The sequence below is a fragment of the Dendrobates tinctorius genome, unplaced genomic scaffold (assembly GCF_039654945.1).
Source record: "Dendrobates tinctorius isolate UK_male_01 unplaced genomic scaffold, ASM3965494v1 ptg000015l, whole genome shotgun sequence".
Taxonomy (NCBI): Eukaryota; Metazoa; Chordata; class Amphibia; order Anura; family Dendrobatidae; genus Dendrobates; species Dendrobates tinctorius.
In genome coordinates, this window is record NW_027361683.1 from 20340577 (window position 1) to 20363947 (window position 23371).

General features: G+C 46.6%; 1 protein-coding gene across 1 annotated transcript in view; it reads right to left on the reverse strand.

Moving 5' to 3' along the window:
- The window catches only part of LOC141075672 (uncharacterized), an 89473-nt gene extending 67079 nt beyond the window's left edge, over positions 1–22394 (reverse strand). Inside the window, exon 1 of the mRNA XM_073562775.1 lies at positions 22314–22394. The gene's annotated coding sequence lies outside the window, so the exon portion shown is untranslated. The remainder of the gene's footprint in view (positions 1–22313) is intronic.
- Positions 22395–23371: the final 977 nt, after the last annotated feature.

Sequence of the window (23371 nt, forward strand, 5' to 3'; positions counted from 1 at the left end):
AACAGTATGGGCCATATCTAGGAGGTGGTGAAATATTTGCACCCATGGAAGCAAAAGCAAAGGAACTGTTAATACTTCGAATATTATCCATGACATTTTTGCTAAATTCACTTTGCCCTTTCAGCAAACGTGGAAAGACATCAGGATATTGTAGTATGGGTACATGGACTTTACCCTTTTGACAGCAGAGCGTAAAGTTGTCATCAGAAGGTATCTCTGCTACAAAATGCAAAGCTTGGCAATGCTCACATACATGGGTCATGTCACCACAGCTGTGTTCAGTAATACTATTTTCATCATTAGTGAAAATGTGAGGTTGTAGTAGAAGTGCATGTCCAACCGGGGGGGTGCGCCTAGTTTTGAGACCAACGTATATTTGTCTTGGTTGCACTTTCTGCGGGGTAACTGTTGCAGCTTGTTTGTAAAGAAACTGTGCGTCGGTATTGACTAATGGTGGTATTGATAGGGCAGAAGCAGATTGCTGATTAGTTATGTCAGTAAATGGCATAGAGGATGAAGTGTGGTAGTAACTTGTTCCACATGCTGATGTGGAAGCATCCTGTTGTGAGTCTACTAATAATGATGAGGAAGAAGCCGTCTGTTGTTGGCGGTGATGGCGTGCAGAGGCTTCTTCAGCCAATCTAATGGATTTAGAGTTAGGGGATTCGTGTGTGAGGCGACGGCATTTATAAGCCTTAATCTTGTCAAGGCGATGCTGTTTTTCCTCAGGAGTCTCATTAGCACGGCGTTGTTTTTGACGTAGTGCTAAAGCGGCTTTCCTTTCACTGGCATTGCCATACTGTGCGTTGGTATTGACTAATGGTGGTATTGATAGGGCAGAAACAGATTGCTGATTAGTTATGTCAGTGAACGGCATATAGGATGAAGTGTGGTAGTAACTTGTTCCACATGCTGATGTGTAAGCATCCTGTTGTGAGTCTACTAATAATGATGAAGAAGAAGCTGTCTGTTGTTGGCGGTGATGGCGTGCAGAGGCTTCTTCAGCCAATCTAATGGATTTAGAGTTAGGAGATTTGTGTGTGAGGTGACGGCATTTATAAGCCTTAATCTTGTCAAGGCGATGGTGTTTTTCCTCAGGAGTCTCATTAGCACGGTGTTGTTTTTGTCGTAGTGCTAAAGCTGCTTTCCTTTCACTGGCATTGGCATACTTTTTGTTAAGACTCATGTTGGCACAGGTAAAGGAGTCTATTTGGCAGTTATCTGGCAGTGAAGAAGGCGTCCTGGAGTATTTTAGTGTAAACAGATACTATTTGGCCCTGTAATTGCCCAGCAGTAGTTATGAAGTGGTAGCGGCAAACTGGCCCTGTAATTGCCCACCAGTAGTTATGAAGTTTTAGCGGCAAATTGGCCCTGTAATTGCCCAGCAGTAGTTATGAAGTATGTGAACCTACATAGAAAACGGAGTATAACGCCATAGAGTCAATAAACATAAATAGTTATAATATCAAAAATTATTCGCTCTTTATTAGTACAGGTGCATAAAAGGTGTACATTACAAAATACAATCATATGATCAGATGTCGGACATGACACTAAGAAAGAGAGGGGATGGATACACCGCACATGTATGGTAAATGCAATGGTACAAAAAATGATAATACATAGCCCCAAAAACCTGCATGAAGACTGATACCCATGCTGAAGAGTCTCACACTTGGCCGTCTAGTGTTACTACCAAAGTGAAGTACATACCAAAAGACATGGGGAATTCATACAGGACCTTCCAGTAAAGTGCTATGTGCAAAATAGGTGTGGGGAAAATTATGGAAAAGTAACCATGCTTACCCATAAGGAAAGTGCATGTGCGTGGTGTCCAGCCCCAGAGCCCCTACGCACGTTTCGCGCTGGGCTTCACATATTTATAAGGGAGTTGCCCTCTTGTTTATGCCATTATGAACGTTCTTTTTTCTAGATAGGAAAAAGTATCATGTTCATTGCTATGTTGGATTATGTTAAATTGAGTAGTTATGAAGTGTTAGTGGCAAATTGGACCTGTAATTGCCCAGCAGTAGTTATGAAGTGGTAGTGGCAAATTGGCCCTGTAATTGCCCAGCAGTAGTTATGAAGTGGTAGCTGCAAAGTGGACCTGTAATTGCCCAGCAGTAGTTAAGAAGTGGTAATGGCAAATTGGCCCTGTAATTGCCCAGCAGTAGTTATGACGTGGTAGCGGCAAATTGGCCCTGTAATTGCCCAGCAGTAGTTATGAAGTGGTAGCAGCAAATTGGCCCTGTAATTGCCCAGCAGTAGTTAAGAAGTGGTAATGGCAAATTGGCCCTGTGTCAGGAACACCGCACTGCAATTGCTCTCTGAGCCAGTGCGGGTGTCCTGAGTACAAAGACAGTACTCACAGATACCTGTGGAGCAGGGCAGCAGCGGTGACGATGCGTGCTTCAGAGTATCAGGACCTGAAGCACATGACTGCTGGGGGCGTGGTCTAAGCTCCACAGATCTAGGAGCTGCAGGGAAACTCCTAGAAAGGTAACTACGGGGCAATGTTACCAAGGGGCATAGACAGAGACAGAAACCAGACGAAGCCAGGGTCAAAGCACCATATAACAATACAGTACCACAGGGTTTAGACAGAAAGAATAGTCAGGATCTAGCAATAGGTCAGAAAACCAGAACGGGCAATAGATGGTACAATAGGGACAAACTGTAACGGAGTAACGATAGCCAAGCCAGGAGGTCAGAACCAGAAAAGACAATGGTACCAAAAACGAGAGACGGAGTACAGAGTGAAGGAACAAGCCGGGTCATACACGGGAAGCAAACAAACAATGCAGAATACACGCACACCAGGGGTCAGACACACCAGAACAACAGTATAGCTGACAGAGAACCCTGGTAAAGAGTGAGTATAAATACCCCTCCCAGATCCAGAAAGAGGCCACGAACACTTAACCCTGTGAGTGCAGGGCAAGAACCCTGTTCAAACCATGACACCCTGTAATTGCCCAGCAGTAGTTATGAAGTGGTAGCGGCAAATTGGCCCTGTAATTGCCCAGCAGTAGTTATGAAGTGGTAGCGGCAAATTGGCCCTGTAATTGCCCAGCAGTAGTTATGAAGTGGTAATGGCAAATTGGCCCTGTAATTGCCCAGCAGTAGTTATGATGTGGTAGCGGCAAATTGGCCCTGTAATTGCCCAGCAGTAGTTATGAAGTGGTAGCGGCAAATTGGCCCTGTAATTGCCCAGCTGTAGTTATGAAGTGGTAGCGGCAAATTGGCCCTGTAATTGCCCAGAAGTAGTTATGAAGTGGTAGCGGCAAATTGGCCCTGTAATTGCCCAGCAGTAGTTATGAAGTGGTAGCGGCAAATTGGCCCTGTAATTGCCCAGCAGTAGTTATGAAGTGGTAGAGGCAAACTGGCCCTGTAATTGCCCAGCAGTAGTTATAAAGTGTTAGAGGCAAATTGGCCCTGTAATTGCCCAGCAGTAGTTATGAAGTGGTAATGGCAAATTGGCCCTGTAATTGCCCAGCAATAGTTATGAAGTGGTAGCGGCAAATTGGCCCTGTAATTGCCCAGCAGTAGTTATGAAGGGGTAATGGCAAATTGGCCCTGTAATTGCCCAGCAGTAGTTATGAAGTGGTAGCGGCAAATTGGCCCTGTAATTGCCCAGCAGTAGTTATGAAGTGGTAGCGGCAAACTGGCCCTGTAATTGCCCACCAGTAGTTATGAAGTTTTAGCGGCAAATTGGCCCTGTAATTGCCCAGCAGTAGTTATGAAGTATGTGAACCTACATAGAAAACGGAGTATAACGCCATAGAGTCAATAAACATAAATAGTTATAATATCAAAAATTATTCGCTCTTTATTAGTACAGGTGCATAAAAGGTGTACATTACAAAATACAATCATATGATCAGATGTCGGACATGACACTAAGAAAGAGAGGGGATGGATACACCGCACATGTATGGTAAATGCAATGGTACAAAAAATGATAATACATAGCCCCAAAAACCTGCATGAAGACTGATACCCATGCTGAAGAGTCTCACACTTGGCCGTCTAGTGTTACTACCAAAGTGAAGTACATACCAAAAGACATGGGGAATTCATACAGGACCTTCCAGTAAAGTGCTATGTGCAAAATAGGTGTGGGGAAAATTATGGAAAAGTAACCATGCTTACCCATAAGGAAAGTGCATGTGCGTGGTGTCCAGCCCCAGAGCCCCTACGCACGTTTCGCGCTGGGCTTCACATATTTATAAGGGAGTTGCCCTCTTGTTTATGCCATTATGAACGTTCTTTTTTCTAGATAGGAAAAAGTATCATGTTCATTGCTATGTTGGATTATGTTAAATTGAGTAGTTATGAAGTGTTAGTGGCAAATTGGACCTGTAATTGCCCAGCAGTAGTTATGAAGTGGTAGTGGCAAATTGGCCCTGTAATTGCCCAGCAGTAGTTATGAAGTGGTAGCTGCAAAGTGGACCTGTAATTGCCCAGCAGTAGTTAAGAAGTGGTAATGGCAAATTGGCCCTGTAATTGCCCAGCAGTAGTTATGACGTGGTAGCGGCAAATTGGCCCTGTAATTGCCCAGCAGTAGTTATGAAGTGGTAGCAGCAAATTGGCCCTGTAATTGCCCAGCAGTAGTTAAGAAGTGGTAATGGCAAATTGGCCCTATGTCAGGAACACCGCACTGCACTTGCTCACTGAGCCAGTGCGGGTGTCCTGAGTACAAAGACAGTACTCACAGATACCTGTGGAGCAGGGCAGCAGCGGTGACGATGCATGCTTCAGAGTATCAGGACCTGAAGCACATGACTGCTGGGGGCGTGGTCTAAGTTCCACAGATCTAGGAGCTGCAGGGAAACTCCTAGAAAGGTAACTACGGGGCAATGTTACCAAGGGGCATAGACAGAGACAGAAACCAGACGAAGCCAGGGTCAAAGCACCAGATAGCAATACAGTACCACGGGGTTTAGACAGAAAGAATAGTCAGGACGTAGCAATAGGTCAGAAAACCAGAACGGGCAATAGATGGTACAATAGGGACAAACTGTAACGGAGTAACGATAGCCAAGCCAGGAGGTCAGAACCAGAAAAGACAATGGTACCAAAAACGAGAGACGGAGTACAGAGTGAAGGAACAAGCCGGGTCATACACGGGAAGCAAACAAACAATGCAGAATACACGCACACCAGGGGTCAGACACACCAGAACAACAGTATAGCTGACAGAGAACCCTGGTAAAGAGTCAGTATAAATACCCCTCCCAGATCCAGAAAGAGGCCACGAACACTTAACCCTGTGAGTGCAGGGCAAGAACCCTGTTCAAACCATGACACCCTGTAATTGCCCAGCAGTAGTTATGAAGTGGTAGCGGCAAATTGGCCCTGTAATTGCCCAGCAGTAGTTATGAAGTGGTAGCGGCAAATTGGCCCTGTAATTGCCCAGCAGTAGTTATGAAGTGGTAATGGCAAATTGGCCCTGTAATTGCCCAGCAGTAGTTATGATGTGGTAGCGGCAAATTGGCCCTGTAATTGCCCAGCAGTAGTTATGAAGTGGTAGCGGCAAATTGGCCCTGTAATTGCCCAGCTGTAGTTATGAAGTGGTAGCGGCAAATTGGCCCTGTAATTGCCCAGAAGTAGTTATGAAGTGGTAGCGGCAAATTGGCCCTGTAATTGCCCAGCAGTAGTTATGAAGTGGTAGCGGCAAATTGGCCCTGTAATTGCCCAGCAGTAGTTATGAAGTGGTAGAGGCAAACTGGCCCTGTAATTGCCCAGCAGTAGTTATAAAGTGGTAGAGGCAAATTGGCCCTGTAATTGCCCAGCAGTAGTTATGAAGTGGTAATGGCAAATTGGCCCTGTAATTGCCCAGCAATAGTTATGAAGTGGTAGCGGCAAATTGGCCCTGTAATTGCCCAGCAGTAGTTATGAAGGGGTAATGGCAAATTGGCCCGGTAATTGCCCAGCAGTAGTTATGAAGTGGTAGCGGCAAATTAGCCTAATTGCCCAGCAGTAGTTATGAAGTGGTAGCGGCAAATTGGTCCTGTAATTGCCCAGCAGTAGTTATGAAGTGGTAGCGGCAAATTGGCCCTGTAATTGCCCAGCAGTAGTTATGAAGTGGTAGCGGCAAATTAGCCCTGTAATTGCCCAGCAGTAGTTATGAAGTGGTAGCGGCAAATTGGCCCTGTAATTGCCCAGCAGTAGTTATGAAGTGGTAGCGGCAAATTGGCCCTGTAATTGCCCAGCAGTAGTTATGAAGTGGTAGAGGCAAACTGGCCCTGTAATTGCCCAGCAGTAGTTATAAAGTGGTAGAGGCAAATTGGCCCTGTAATTGCCCAGCAGTAGTTATGAAGTGGTAATGGCAAATTGGCCCTGTAATTGCCCAGCAGTAGTTATGAAGTGGTAGCGGCAAATTGGCCCTGTAATTGCCCAGCAGTAGTTATGAAGTGGTAGAGGCAAATTAGCCCTGTAATTGCCCAGTAGTAGTTATGAAGTGGTAGCGGCAAATTGGCCCTGTAATTGCCCAGCAGTAGTTATGAAGTGGTAGCGGCAAATTAGCCCTGTAATTGCCCAGCAGTAGTTATGAAGTGGTAGCGGCAAATTGGCCCTGTAATTGCCCAGCAGTAGTTATGAAGTGGTAATGGCAAATTAGCCCTGTAATTGCCCAGCAGTAGTTATGAAGTGGTAGCGGCAAATTAGCCCTGTAATTGCCCAGCAGTAGTTATGAAGTGGTAGCGGCAAATTGGCCCTGTAATTGCCCAGCAGTAGTTATGAAGTAGTAGCGGCAAATTAGCCCTGTAATTGCCCAGCAGTAGTTATGAAGTGGTAGCGGCAAATTGGCCCTGTAATTGCCCAGCAGTAGTTATGATGTGGTAGCGGCAAATTGGCCCTGTAATTGCCCAGCAGTAGTTATGAAGTGTTAGCTGCAAATTGGCCCTGTAATTGCCCAGCAGTAGTTATGAAGTGGTAGCGGCAAATTGGCCCTGTAATTGCCCAGCTGTAGTTATGAAGTGTTAGCGGCAAATTGCCCCTGTAATTGCCCAGCAGTAGTTAAGAAGTGGTAGCGGCAAATTGGCCCTGTAATTGCCCAGCAGTAGTTATGAAGTGGTAGCAGCAAATTGGCCCTGTAATTGCCCAGCAGTAGTTATGAAGTGGTAGCGGCAAATTAGCCCTGTAATTGCCCAGCAGTAGTTATGAAGTGGTAGCGGCAAATTGGCCCTGTAATTGCCCGGCAGTAGTTATGAAGTGGTAGCGGCAAATTGGCCCTGTATTTGCCCAGCAGTAGTTATGAAGTGGTAGAGGCAAACTGGCCCTGTAATTGCCCAGCAGTAGTTATGAAGTGGTAGAGGCAAATTGGCCCTGTAATTGCCCAGCAGTAGTTATGAAGTGGTAGAGGTAAATTGGCCCTGTAATTGCCCAGCAGTAGTTATGAAGTGGTAGAGGCAAATGGGCCCTGTAATTAGACACTGGCAGTGAACAGGCAGAGGAGCAAGGCAGCAGTAGTTATGAAGTGGTAGAGGCAAATTGGCCCTGTAATTAGACACCGGCAGTGAACAGGCAGAGGAGCAAGGCAGCAGTAGTTATGAAGTGGTAGAGGCAAATTGGCCCTGTAATTAGACACCGGCAGTGAACAGGCAGAGGAGCAAGGCAATACGTCTGCACAGCAAGTCGGCGTGAGGTAAATGACGAAATTCCGCGGGATCCAAGACGCCATCCTGGATCCCGACGTCGTCCACGCCGGTGACATGTTCTTGCGGCGACGCCATCTCGAGTATCGCGGGATTTTGCCGTTCCAAGATGGCGTCGCCGCAAGAACATGTCGCCGGCGTGGACAGCATCTGGATCCAAGATGGCGTCGGCGAAATCTCACGAGATTTCGCTGACGCCATCTTGGATCCCGATGTCGTCCACGGCGGCGACATGTTCTTGCAGCGATGCCATCTTGAGTATCGCGGGATTTTGCCGATCCAAGATGGTGTCGCCGCAAGAACATGTCGCCGGCGTGGACGACATCGGGATCCAAGATGGCGCCGGCGGAAGAAGATGTCGGGGATCGTGGAGCAGTGGTGATGACGGCGTGGGTATGAGAGACGGAGTGAGAGAAAGGGTCATATGTGGAATGAAAGAGGGGGGGACGTGAGAGGAGATGGTGAAAGGTGAGAGGAGTGTGTGTTGAGGAGGTGTGTGTGTTGAGGAGGAGTGTGTGTTTAGGGTTAACATGGCAAGAGGTGTGCGGTGGATGTGACGTCACCAAGTTACAACCGGACGGAAGCTGCATTACAACCGGACGGAAGCTGCTTAGCGCATTTATTATTATAGATATTTCAGAGATGGACACAGACTGGAGAGGGCACCTGTGCAAGAACTATGTGTACTCATTGTGCAGCTGTCATGATCTGACAGTTTTAAATTGCACTGGGTGAACTTTTTTTACTTTGGAAAGTTCCAAGGTGTCTTGACTGTCCCCGGTGGTGGTTAGTGGTATTGCACTTTAGGTTTTTGTGCACTTAATTATGGATCAGGTGTGACACCCTATAAAGGTGTGCTAGGGGTGTGCAATCACTGCCTGTGATATTGTGAGATTGTTTTCACTCTGATTTTGAGAGCCTGGAGGAAGGATGGAGCTGGTGAGGAGTCCTGCGCAGCTTAGCCAGGGGGGACGTGTTTCAGCTATGGTGTCTGGACGAAGGGCTGGCATGGCGTGGTGGGGTCGCAGTGATGGTGTCAGCGGGAAGTGTCTGCATGATCTGGTGGAGTGGCTACTATGGAGAGTGGCACTCACCATGTGGGACTTGGCTGCTGAGCTGGACTCAAGCATGCTTGACTTCGTGTCAGAAGCTGAACTCATCCTTGGGACTCTGTTACTAAGCAGCTGCAACTGGTGGTGGACTCTGCTCCAAGGCTGCACTAAGGTGAAGGATCCTGTTATGGTGATGGATCCAGGTGGAGGAGAAGATGCACGCAGGTGGTGGGCTCTGTTGCTAGGAGCGTACGCAACAGAGCAAAGCTACGTGGTGTTTCCCCTGTATTGTCTTTTTTCCTCATGTGTGTTGTTAGTGCAGTGGTGGGATTAGTCTCCACACCGCCCAATTCCCTAGTGAGGGTTTAGGGTCAGGGCGAGCAAGGGTTAAAGGTTCGCGTGCGGCGACAGGTGCGGAGCCTGTATAGGGAATGTGAGGAGTGCAGGGACACTGGCTCAGGGGAGCGTAGGAGGTCTCCACATTCCCCATTCCCTATCGCAGGGCCCACCATTGTTAAAGTTTCCCAGGTTCCCCCTTTATTATTTAAATTCGCCTTACTGGAGGCGGGGTTTCCAGAATTATTGTATAACGTGTAATACCTAAATTCGCCAGGTGGATGCGGCGTATCCACCTGCACGTTTTATTATTTAAATGCGCCCCACTGGAGGCGGTGTATCCAGGGTCACGTGTGTTATGGGTTCGCCTTGCGGTAACATCTGCGTCCGGACACACGTGACCATGACATTATCACAGGCCCTACAGTTTTTTTTTTTTCTGGTGAGCCTTGGCCATGTGGAGACCTATGGTATTTGCTGTCGGGCCTCACTGAGGTGTGGAGAGCGGCAAGGTGTGTTAGTGCCGCTGCAGCAGCAGTTATCAGGGTCTGGGGCCTCTGCTCAGCTAACCAGAAAATGAAAAAAAAAATGGCGGCTGCGGTCTGGCTAAAAGCCCCCTAGAGTCGCTGCTGGGGAGCGGGACTGGTTCATTCATGCGGGCGCACCCAGGCAGGTGGGAGGAATGGTGCCCCATGGAGCTGCCTGGTATTCCCCGAGGTGAAGGGGTACGCCCCTGTGGTGAGCTGACTGGTGTGATAGTCCGCGGGGTTTACGCCAAATCTTCTATACCATCGAAGAAGCCGCCCCTCCTGGTCGTATGGAGGCGACCAGCGAGTGTATATATTTTCCTCCATATTCCTGCGGCTCTGGTACTAAAGCCCCCTAGAGTCGCTGCTGGGGAGCGGGACTGGTTCATGCATGCAGGCGCACCCAGGCAGGTGGGAGGAATGGTGCCCCACGGAGCTGCCTGGTATTCCCCGAGGTGAAGGGGTACGCCCCTGTGGTGAGCTGACTGGTGTGATAGTCTGCGGGGTTTACGCCAAATCTTCTATACCATCGAAGAAGCCGCCCCTCCTGGTCGTATGGAGGCGACCAGCGAGTGTATATATTTTCCTCCATATTCCTGCGGCTCTGGTACTAAAGCCCCCTAGAGTCGCTGCTGGGGAGCGGGACTGGTTCATGCATGCGGGCGCACCCAGGCAGGTGGGAGGAATGGTGCCCCACGGAGCTGCCTGGTATTCCCCGAGGTGAAGGGGTACGCCCCTGTGGTGAGCTGACTGGTGTGATAGTCCGCGGGGTTTACGCCAAATCTTCTATACCACCGAAGAAGCCACCCTCCTGGTCGCTTGGAGGAAGGCGACCAGCGAGTGTATATTTCATCCATATTCCTGTCCCCTTCTCCTCCTGGTGTGTGCAGCAGGTGCGCTGCGGGGGAGTAGGGACAAGTCTCAACCCTCGCCATTGACCAGCCCTGGGAGGCGTAGACCTCATGGTAAAGAGGGTTGGAGGGTGGTGTCCCGTGGTGAATAGCGGGGGTGTGAGTGTGGTGACTCAGGGGGACGCCTCTGTTAGAGTCCAGAATGAGTTCACCAAATTTATGACAAATGAATGTGTGCATTAAACGTTCAGGTCCGGACCTGTGTGTGAACGAGCATGTATGTGTGCCATCAAAAAACATCCTGTGGAAGTGTGTTGTGGAGCCTGATCAGCTCATAACAAACAAACATACACATACATAAACTCGTTCCCCAGGTCGGCGCTGTGGAGATGAGTGGTGCCTCCAAAATGAACTTTATTGCCAATACCAGCGGTGCGTTTGTCATAAACCTGAAGTGTCAGGTAATGGTGGGGTGAACTCAGGGTCTGGGCGTCCCCGCTGTAGGTGTTTCCCTAATGAGGGGTGGTCTTGAGGGTCCAGAGGCCCCTCATTAAGGAGGGGGTACTGTCATGATCTGACAGTTTTAAATTGCACTGGGTGAACTTTTTTTACTTTGGAAAGTTCCAAGGTGTCTTGACTGTCCCCGGTGGTGGTTTGTGGTATTGCACTTTAGGTTTTTGTGCACTTAATTATGGATCAGGTGTGACACCCTATAAAGGTGTGCTAGGGGTGTGCAATCACTGCCTGTGATATTGTGAGATTGTTTTCACTCTGATTTTGAGAGCCTGGAGGAAGGATGGAGCTGGGGAGGAGTCCTGCGCAGCTTAGCCAGGGGGGACGTGTTTCAGCTATGGTGTCTGGACGAAGGGCTGGCATGGTGTGGTGGGGTCGCAGTGATAGTGTCAGCGGGAAGTGTCTGCATGGTCTGGTGGAGTGGCTACTCTGGACAGTGGCACTCACCATGTGGGACTTGGCTGCTGAGCTGGACTCAAGCATGCTTGACTTCGTGTCAGAAGCTGAACTCATCCTTGGGACTCTGTTACTAAGCAGCTGCAACTGGTGGTGGACTCTGCTCCAAGGCTGCACTAAGGTGAAGGATCCTGTTATGGTGATGGATCCAGGTGGAGGAGAAGATGCACGCAGGTGGGCTCTGTTGCTAGGAGCGTACGCAACAGAGCAAAGCTAAGTGGTGTTTCCCCTGTATTGTCTTCTTTCCTCATGTGTGTTGTTAGTGCAGTGGTGGGATTAGTCTCCGCACCGCCCAATTCCCTAGTGAGGGTTTAGGGTCAGGGCGAGCAAGGGTTAAAGGTTCGCGTGCGGCGACAGGTGCGGAGCCTGTATAGGGAATGTGAGGAGTGCAGGGACACTGGCTCAGGGGAGCGTAGGAGGTCTCCACATTCCCCATTCCCTATCGCAGGGCCCACCATTGTTAAAGTTTCCCAGGTTCCCCCTTTATTATTTAAATTCGCCTTACTGGAGGCGGGGTTTCCAGAATTATTGTATAACGTGTAATACCTAAATTCGCCAGGTGGAGGCGGCGTATCCACCTGCACGTTTTATTATTTAAATGCGCCCCACTGGAGGCGGTGTATCCAGGGTCACGTGTGTTATGGGTTCGCCTTGCGGTAACATTTGCGTCCGGACACACGTGACCATGACATCAGCATGGTGGCTCAGTGGTTAGCAATGTTATTTTGCAGCACTGGGGTCCTTGGTTCCAATCCCACCAAGGACAACATCTGCAAGGAGTTTGTATGTTCTCCCTGTGTTTGCGTGGGTTTCCTCCGGGTCTCCCTATTCCTCCCACACTCCATAGACATACTGATAATATAAAATCCCAGCAGCAGAGATCATTACAGATAGTGGTGAATATTTAATGCTCTACACCACAAACAGGCATTAGCCAGTGGAAAACTCGAATACATGTATAATCACACCAGAAGAAAGGAGTCTAAATCCACCAATAAAATTACTTCATTATTTAAATAGTACTCAACAAGATTGTATAAAATACATAGACACAAATGAACAACCATACATATGACAATGTGTTACAAGGAGACTAAAGGGCCTGTCACACTAAGCAATATCGCTAGCAATATCGCTGTAACGTCACTGGTTTTTGTGACTTAGCAGCGATATTGCTAGCGATATCGCTACATGTGATACTTACCTCCGACCGGCTCCCCCGCTGATTATCGCTGACCGCGCGAGAAGGTCCTGGATCATTTCTTGTCGGGCGCTTCCTGCTGTGCTTCCTGTGGCGCCGACGAGCGACGCATGGACGCGGGCGGGAGGACGTCAGGAACGCCGCGTCTGACAGGTAAGTAGCGACCCCCGACCCCAGCGATGTCGCTGGTGAGATCTGCCTGTGTGGCAGCTCACTAGCGACCACTTAGCGATGCACCAGCGATCCATATCGTTGTCGGGATCGCTGGTGCATCGCTATGTGTAATGGTACCCTTAGTCTCTTTGCAACACATTGTCATACGTATGGTTGTTCATTTGTGTCTATGTATTTTATACAATCTTGTTGAGTACTATTAACCCCTTAGCCCCAAGGGTGGTTTGCACGTTCATGACCGGGCCAATTTTTACAATTCTGACCACTGTCCCTTTATGAGGTAATAACTCTGAAACGCTTCCATGGATCCTGGTGATTCTGACACTGTTTTCTCGTGACACATTGTACTTCATGTTAGTGGTAAAATTTCATTCAAATAACTTGCGTTTATTTGTGAAAAAAAAGGAAATTTGGCAAAAATGTTTAAAATTTCGCAATTTTCCAACTTTGAATTTTTATGCCCTTAAATCACAGAGATACGGCACACTTAATAAGTAACATTTCCCACACGTTTACTTTACATCAGCACAATTTTGGAACCAAAATTTTTTTTTGTTAGGAAGTTATAAGGGTTAAAAGTTGACCAGCGATTTCTCATTTTTGCAACACCATTTTATTTTTACGGACCACATCACATTTGAAGCCACTTTGAGGGGTCTATATGATAGAAAATACCCAAAAGTGGCACCATTCTAAAAACTGCACCCCTTAAGGTGCTCAAAACCACATTCAAGAAGTTTATTAATCCTTCAGGTGCGTCACAGGAATTTTTTGAATATTTTAAAAAAATGAACATTTAACTTTTTTTCACAAAAAAAATACTTCAGGTTCAATTTTTTTTATTTTACCAAGGGTATCAGGTAATTGTGCAGTTTGTCTTGAGTACGCTGATACCTGATATGTGGGGGGGGAACCACTGTTTCGGTGCATGGCAGAGCTCAGAAGGGAAGGAGCGTTGTTTGACTTTTTCAATGCAAAATTGGCTGGAATTCAGATCGGACGCCATGTCACGTTTGGAGAGCCCCTGATGTACCTAAACAGTGGAAACCCCCCACAAGTGACCCCATTTTGGAAACTAGTCCCCCCAAGGAACTTATCTAGATATGTGGTGAGAACTTTGAACCCACAAGGGCTTCACAGAAGTTTATAACGTACAGCGGTACAATTAAAAAATCATATTTTTTCCAAAAAAATGATCTTTTCACCCCCAATTTTTATTTTTCCAAGGGTAACAGGACCATAACAGTTATTGTGCAATTTGTCCTGAGTACGCTGAAACCCCATATGTGGGTGTAAATGACTATTTGGGCGCATGGCAGAGCTCAGAAGGGAAGCAGCGCCATTTGACTTTTTTGGCTGGAATTGAGATCTGACACCATGTCGCGATTGGAAAACCCCTGATGTACCAAAACAGTGGAAACCCCCCACAAATGACACCATTTGGGAAACTAGACACCCCAAGGAACTTATCTAGATGTGTGGTGAGCACTTTGAACCCCTAAGGGCTTCACAGAAGTTTATAACGCCCGGGCGTGAAAATAAAAAAATTATATTTTTTCAACAAACATGATCATTTAGTCCCCATTTTTTTATTTTCCCAAGGGTAGCAGGAGAATTTGAACCCCAAAAGTTGTTGTCCAATTTGTCCTGAGTACGCTGATACCCCATATGTGGGAGAAAACTACTGTATGGGCACATGTCGGGGCTCGGAAGGGAAGTAGTGACATTTTGGAATGCAGACTTTGATGGAATGCTCTGCGGGTGTCATGTTGCCTTTGGAGAGCCCCTAATGTACCTAAACAGTGGAAACCCCACACAAATGACACCATTTTGGAAACTAGACCCCCTAAGGAATTTATCTAGATGTGTGGTGAGCACATTGAACCCCCAAGGGCTTCACAGAAGTTTATAATGCCTGGGCATGAAAATAAAAAAATCATATTTTTTCCACAAACCTGATCATTTAGTCTCCAATTTTTTTATTTTTCCAAGGGTAACAGGAGAAATTGGACCCCAAAAGTTGTTGTCCAATTTGTCCTGAGTACGCTGATACCTCATATGTGGGAGAAAACTACTGTATGGGCACACGTCGGGGCTCGGAAGGGAAGTAGTGATGTTTTGGAATGCAGACTTTGATGGATTGGTCTGCGGGTGTCATGTGCATTTGGAGAGCCTCTGATGTACCTAAACTATTCAAACTCCCCACAAGTGACCCCATTTTGGAAACTAGACCCCCCACGGAACTTATCTAGATGTGTGGTGAGCACTTTAAACCCCCAAGTGCTTCACAGAAGTTTATAACGCCCGGGCGTGAAAATAAAAAAAATAATTTTTTTCCACAAAAATGATATTTTTGCCCCCAATTTTTTATTTTCCTAAGGGTAACAGGAGAAATTGGACCCCAAAAGTTGTTTTGAAATTTGTCCTGAGTAGGCTGATACCCTATATGTGGGGGTAAAGCACTGTTTGGGCGCATGGCAGAGCTTGGAAGGGAAGGAGCACCATTTGACTTTTTCAACGCAGAATTGGCTGGAATTGAGATCAGATGCCATGTTGCATTTGGAGAGCCCCTGATGTGCCCAAACAGTGGAAACCCCCCAATTATAACTCCAACCCTAACCCCAACACACCCCTAACCCTAATCTCAGCCCTAACTCTAGCCCTAACCCTAACCCTAGCCCTAGCCCTAACCCTAACCCTAATGGGAAAATGGAAATAAATGCATTTTCTTTTAATTTTATTATTTTTCCCTAACTAAAGGGGTGATAAAGTGGGGTTTGATTTACTATTTATGGCGGTTTTTATTTTTGGCAGCTGTCACACGCTAAAAGACGCTTTTTATTGTAAAAATAGTTTTTGCATCACCACATATTGAGAGCTATAATTTTTCCATTTTTTGACCCACCAAGTCATGTGAGGTCTTATTTTTTGCGGGACTAGCTGATGTTTTTATTGGTATCATTTTCAGGCACGTGACATTTTTTGATCGCTTTTTATTCCGATATTTGGGACGCAGAATGAACAAAAACCAGCGTTTCATGAATTTCTTCTGGGGGGTGCGTTTACACCATTCCGCCTGCGGTAAAATTGATAAAGCGGTTTTAGTCTTCGGGTCGGTACGGTTACAGCGATACCTCATTTATGTCTTGGCGCTTTTATGCAATGAAAACAATTTTATATAAAAAATAATTATTTTTGCATCGCTTTATTCTGCGAGCTATAACTTTTTTATTTTTTTGCTGTGTGGCAGCTCGTTTTTTGCGGGACAAGATGACGTTTTAAATGCGTCTTTTTGATCGTGCGTTATTGCACTTTTTGTTCGGTGGTATGATAATAAGTCATAATTTTTTGCTTCGTTTTTTATTTTTTAACGGGTTCGCTAAAGTGGTTAACTAATGGGACAGTTTTATAGGGCGGGTCGTTACGGACGCGGCGATACCAAATATGTGTTCTTTTATATTGGTTTTTTTTATTTGCAAAAAATGAATTTATTAGGGAATATATATATATTTTTTTTATTTACTTAGCGATTTTTTTTAAAAATTATTTTTACACTTTTTTTTTAATTTTTTTAACTTTATTACATTGTCCCAGGTGGGACATCACTGTCCTGTGACAGATCGCTGATCTGTCACATCACAGATCACTGAGACAGATCAGCAATCTGTCACAGGCACTACACAGGCTCCCTCCTTGCGCTTTGCAGGCATGAGGAAGCCAGCTCCCTGCAGGCCCCCGAAGGTCCCCGTCGCCATCTTGGATTCGGGGACCTGCAGGGATGGAGCCCACCCGCAGCAGCGTTGCACATTGCGCTGCTGTGGGGGGCTCAGGGAAGCACGGAGGGAGCCCCCTCCCTGCTGATGCTTCCCTTTAACCCCCAGTACACCGAGATCGTGTTTGATCGTGGTGTGCAAGGGGTTAATGTGTCGGGGGTGGTCTTTGACCGCCCCTGACACATTGTGCCGGGTGTCAGCTGTGATAATCAGCTGACACCCGGCCGCGATCAGCGGTGCTCACCACGTGAGCGCCGCTGATCGCTGTGACGTACTATCCTGTCCCTGGGAATTAAGTCCCAGGGCACATGGACGGGATAGTACGTCACATGGCAGTAAGGGGTTAAAATAATGAAGTAATTTTATTGGTGGATTTAGACTCCTTTCTTCTGGTGTGTTTATCCATAGACATACTGATAGGGAATCTGGATTGTGAGACCCAATGGGTCCAGTGATGACAAGGTCTGTAAATCACTGTGGAAAATGATAGCACTATATAAGCAAAGCATTATATAGCATCTATTTCACCAGTATTTCAGAGATAAGCAGTTTGTCAGCTTATGCCCTTATGTGCAATCTAATAGATATTAGTGACAAAGCCCCCACACCTATTGACCCCTTGATGGAACATATCAAATACATGTATGTGTGTTTTTATACTCCTACAGACACCATTTTGTAGATCGTGCTAAATCTCTTCCGCAGTCATTTGCATTATACATCACTTGAAAGTTATCTGCTCCTGGGCTGGTGGGCGGAGAAAGTTGTGTTCCAGGACGAGGATGTCACATGGAGCCTCTGGATTCAGTTCTGGGGGCGGTACATTAATGACATCCTTGTAATGTGGTTAGGTGATAAAAATTTATTTGAGGCATTTGCCTTACACCTGAATGTTAATGATATAGGTCTAAAATTCACATGTGAAGTGGAGGGGACAGAATAGCATTTCTGAACATCATGATCACAAGAGGGGTGGGGAGAATCATTAAGACATCAATTTATCGTAAACCGATAGCAACCAATAGTCTCCTTAGATGCAACAGATACCATCCTCCCAGCCTCAGGAGGGGGATCCCCAAGGGACAGTTCCTGAGGCAGAGGAGGAATTGATCAACTCTGGATGAATTTGAGACCCAGTTGGTCAACCTGAAAAGAAGATTTATCAATAGGGGGTACCCTACACGGGTGGTTGATGTGGGCTATAAGCATGCACTAGGCAGCAAAACCATGGGCCTGCTCCTTCCGATTACTAGAAATACATCAGATGACATTACCCACCTGATTGGCAATTTTTAAGACCAGAATCACAAGATCATGCCAACCTTAAGTAAGCATTGGGACATCTTATTGGCGGACTCAGATATTTCAAATCAAATTACACCAAGGCCTTCAATCACCTATAGGAGAGGCAGGATCGTGTGGGACTATGTGGTGCATAGTCACAATAGCACCCCCGAAACTAATAGGTATCTAGCTGTATAAGAGGCAAAATGGTACATACAGATGTGGCAAATGTAGCTTCTGCCGGTATATCAATGTATCAAGGTCATTCTCCAGAGCAGTTACAGGAAGAGTATTCACAAATCGGAACTCTGCTAATTGCAAGACGACGGGAGTTGTTTATGTCTGCACCTGTACTAAAAATTATGTAGGGAAAAACAAAAGGTCCCTTAAGGTGAGGATAGAGGAGCATATTGGTGATATAAATCATGGTAGGGATACACCTTTGGCCCGGCATATAAATGACATTCATCAGGGGAGCTTGGAGTCGTTTTCGTTCAAGGTGATTGAGACAATACCCCAGTCAGTAAGATTAGGTGACTGGGATAAAAAGGGAAACACGTTGGATATTCATAATGGAGTCCATGAGTCCAAGGAGGATCAATGAACAGCTCCGCTTCGCTAGCTATATTTAGGTGGATTTTGACTGGCCTGACTAGCTTTGGTATATTGATCTTTAGGAGATCATACAATATTATACTAAGTGTTGTTCCTCACTCAGGACCTTACATTTTTTTATTTTTTTCTGTTTAGTGAAACCATACCTTGGGAGTGCAGTTTGACTATATATGTAATGTTGTATGGACTCTGGATATTTTGCTGCCACAATTTTTTCATAGAAGTAGCTCATTACTATTCATTGTGCGTGGAATGGAGCCGAGGATATAATGATATTACTATTTTTTAATCTGACCCCTAATGGTTATTTTGACAATTAAGGATATTGATTATATTGTTGCGGTGGATATAAAATTATGACATGCATTCCACTATACCAGATATGGAACGTAATACACATTCCATCATAATATCATAGGAGGCCCGTGATGACTATGTGATGGGTGGACCATATCTGGTTAATTAGTTTAAGTACTGTCATGCCCGCTTCCGAGTGGAACGCAGTACAATCCATCGCATGAGCACATCTGGCCGATGGCGCACTTTTACTGGCACATTACTTCCCGGTGGTGTGGAGAGTACATTGCATTCCACTGGGTGCTTCCGGTCCAAAGCAAACATGTGACCGACACATACAGTAGTTTCCGGTCTTGTGGAGACATGGCTTTATAAAATGTGAGCCATTGCAATGCTAGAGTCCAAACATTGGCAGAAATCTTTCTATGTGGTCCGGGTGATAGGGAGCTGATCCGAGCCCCTCAATCATTGAATCCCCTGATGAAACCCTGTATTCATCTAAGACAGTGGGGAAACGCGTCTGTGGCGCCCCTGAGGCTCAGTCGCCACAGAGGTACTGCACCTCCTCCTGAGGTGTGGTATCCCACCATCTAGGTAAGGTGGAGACTCCTGACCACACTCCAACACCTGCACCCCACACCACAAAGTAGTGTAGCAAAGCACCTTCGGCGGCTCCCTGCTTGGAGTATAGCAAAGCACCCATTGGTGGCTCCCTGCTTGGAACACGAAAGGTGCTGGGAGGTGGGTGGAGTTAGTTTACATTACAAGGAGCGGGAGGAGTTTAGGATGAGGGGTCAGTTGGTTAGAGAGCTGGAGAGAAGATCCCCGGAGAGAGGGATGGATGGATGGATGGAGGTGCTGCAGCAGATTCCAGTGACCTGGGTCTGCTGGCATGGGAGAGGAAGAGAGAGAGCAACGTAGCCTGAAAGCCTGATTCTCCATAGAAGGAAAGATTAGTACGGAACATGAGGAGTAAAAGGGAACAGAGGACGTGGGTTAGAAGAGAACCCTTCCTAGGAGTTCTAAGCGCAAGGCCGGTGCCCGGTCCCCGAGGTTGTATGGATACTAATGGCCCTGCAGCAGACACTGGAGGAATAGAAGTAGTGACCACTTTATTCCCACCCAAGACTTGGGGGCACAGCAGCAACTGGATAGTGAGCCGGGACTTGGTAGCAAGGAGTCCCCGAAGCAGGCTACAGCTGTCTGCCGTACAAGTAGAGTTCATAAGAACATTGGACAGGAGGAACTCCAGTGTAACTCAGTACTAGGAGTACTTCACTTAAAGGCGCTATAAGAGGAGACGTTCAGAAAGACACATGTTGGCAGAGTGTTGGAAAGGAGCATTCCATCTTGCCTGGAGGTTGACTGAGTCCCTGACCCAGAGGACAGGGCACGGAGGCAGGCACCTGTTTGTACAACAGACTGTGAGTAAAGCTTTGGAACTACATGCCCTGGTGTCCTCCACTTATTCCTGCGCCAACCTGCCCAGCACTACTGCATCCTCTGCGCCTGACACTACACCAGCTACGTGTCACTTCACCTACACTGCCCTGGGACTACAGCCCTGCCTGTGGAGGGTTATAACATCATTGCTGCACTACACCATCTGTCCCAGAGGATCTGTCTGCAGCGTCGGCTTACATCCATATTGCCGAATACCACAGGTGGCGTCACGAATCACTTCTAAACTTTCACTACCACAAGCATACTGAAACAACCCCTTTTATAATGGGCGCCCAGGGCCACGGGCCGGGTCACCGCTGCCGTGACATCTCCCATTGAAGCTCATCGGGCCCGGTACCGAGTACCCCACCGCCCTGGGTGTGAGGGCGTCCCACGTCGGGATGGCACGCATTCATCTAGAAGCTAAGTTATAATCTGCTATGTTTTTACATGTTGATGAACCTGGCTGTAATGCCCAATGAGAGTTATATAATGGTATATTAACGAATATCTCTAATGTGTCATTGAGACATAGTGCGCTCTGATATTGGATTTGGGGTGTATTTTTCTCTGAGAGATCGTGTATTAAGGGATATGATGTCCCTAATTCTATACATGTAAATGATACTTCTTATATGTCATTGAGACATTTTTTGTCCTAATATCGGATTGGGAGTGTTTCCTCCTGAAAGGTGTTCTAAAAAATACCCTTCGTTCACTAATATTTCTGATGTGTCACTGAGACATGGTCTGCTCTAACATGGCATATCCCCCTTTTGAGGTGACCTACTAAGGCTGGTTTCACATTAGCGTTTGGAGGCGCAGCGGGCGCTCGCCGTGACGCTCCGCCCCTGCCATGCCACCTCCGGTCAGCTCCGCCTATGGGCGCATGTGGCCTGTGTACCCTATCTTAAGCATTGGGTATGCAGGCCGTGTGCAGGCATGCTTTTGCCACCGCATGCGTCCTTTTGACAGTGCGGCGACCTGCGCCAAACGCAACGTGTTGCATTTTGGTGCAATCGCCGCACCGTCAAAAGGACGCAATGCTAAAGATAGGGTACGCAGGCTGCATGCAGCGGCATGCGCCCATAGGCGGTGCTGACCGGAGAAGGCGTGGCAGGGGGCGGAGCTTCACGGCGAGTGTCCGCTGCACCTCCAAACGCTAATATGAAACTAGCCTAAGCGGTATAGTGCTCCCAACTTAATACATGTAAAAATATCCCTCATGTGTCACGGAGACACGGTTTTCTCTCATTTCTGATTTTGAGTGTCCTCTCTTGAGAGGTGGTTTATCAAGGGACAAAGTGTCCTTAATCTAACACCAGTACAAATGATCTCTTATGTGTCACTGGGACATAGCTTACTCTAACATCTGTTGTTGTGTGTATTCTCGTGGAAGGTGATCTATTATCAGATATTTTCATGATCACCCCAAATTGTGATTGGATGTATTATATATAGTATATTGACATAAAGTCATTGGACTTAAGTACTATATCAAATCATTAGAGATATGTGTGTTATCTATACCCTATAGCTTATACCAACTTTATGAGTGACGATGATGGCTTGGTGAGGGACTCCCTAGAGTCAGACAGGGCTAGCTGACATTGAGCGGGGGCGCCACAATGCTTCCCCCTAGCGTGCCAACCTCCACTGCCAGGTAGGGAGACAGAGTATTGTGGATCTTTTTTCTAGATTACTTTCTAATTGTAAATTCATTACGTGGCTGTATTATCTTTCAGGGACCTGTGTCTGACCTACTCACCATGTTATGTCTGAAAATATCTTTTTTATGAGAGTATTAATAAAAGTTATATTTTAGGTCTGTTTTTGGAAGGTGTTCTACATCACTTGAGAGGCCTGAAATGAAATATTCTAATAACAGTTCACAACAATCAATATAGTAAATATGTGCATTACCGGCACTGTAGCCCCCCACTACATTGATCACTGGGGGTCAGACCCAGACTGATCAGCCACACTCTGGCTTCTCCTAGCATTGTGCCATGACTTCTGGTATACTTTGCCTTGTTACACATGTGTTGACACTTGAACTGAAGGGGGCACCAGTATGTCAGGATTCGCATGTCCATAGAGGCCAAGGAACATAATGTAAAAACGATTACTCACAACTCTACGGAAGATAAGCCAAGTAGCCTTCGCCGACAGTCACAAGCCAGACTCTGACTTCCCCTAGTCAGCTGCTTCCTATCCTGCACTAATAAGGCGGAGCTGGTTCATTTCTACTCACCTTGCTGTTCAGATTTCCACCACAAGAGAGCAAAAATAACAAAACTGATACATCTCCCTGAAGCTTGCTGTCTCTGCCACTAGGTGGCGATGTTGTATAAGGCTGATGTACTATATAGCCCTGTTCATGGATCCTGACTACTTGTAGTAGGGAAGAAACAGCCCCTTCTGTCTCTTCCATACTATAAAAAGATAGAAAGGCAATTGACACAATCCGAATATATTCGCTATATGCAGAACTGGAAGCGAGGAAAGAAAAAGGGTAAGTGCACACGTTGCGGATTGTGCTGCGGATTTTTCCACGCGGATTTGGCAAAATCCGCAGGTAAATCCGCAGGTCAAAAGACCTGCAGTTTATCTGCGGATTAGCCTGCTGTTTTCCCCTGACACCTGTACAACAGAGCAAGTGTAAAATCGCTGTAGATTCCGCAAAAAGAATTGACATGCTGCGGATTTGAAACTGCAGCAAATCCGCGTGGAAAAGTCCGCAGCATGTTCACTGCTGTTTTCATTTTCCATAGAAAATAAAGGTACTGTACAACGCAGCAGAAACTGCTGCGGATCCGCAGGGCCAAATCTGCAGCGGATACGCAGCAGAATCCGCAGCGTGTGCACTAGGGTGACTGGATCTCATATGGGGGGGAAAAAATGTCAGAATCTTGTCCGTCTGGACCCCACAAAACGATTCCCCTTTCCAGATATTGAGATAGCCAAAATTTGAGCTCGATCAAACGACGTTAACCCGTGCCGCTCGTCGCTCAAAGTTTGAAAAAATCCAAATTGAGGTATTTTAAGATTTAGGTATTTTGCATAGTCTGTTAGACTATAAAGAATGTGACAACAACATTGCAGAAATAGCCCTGACCAAATTTTCGAACCATTTGTGGTATTTGAATGCAGAGTTGGTGGGATTATCGTTTTTTGATCCCACCATTACA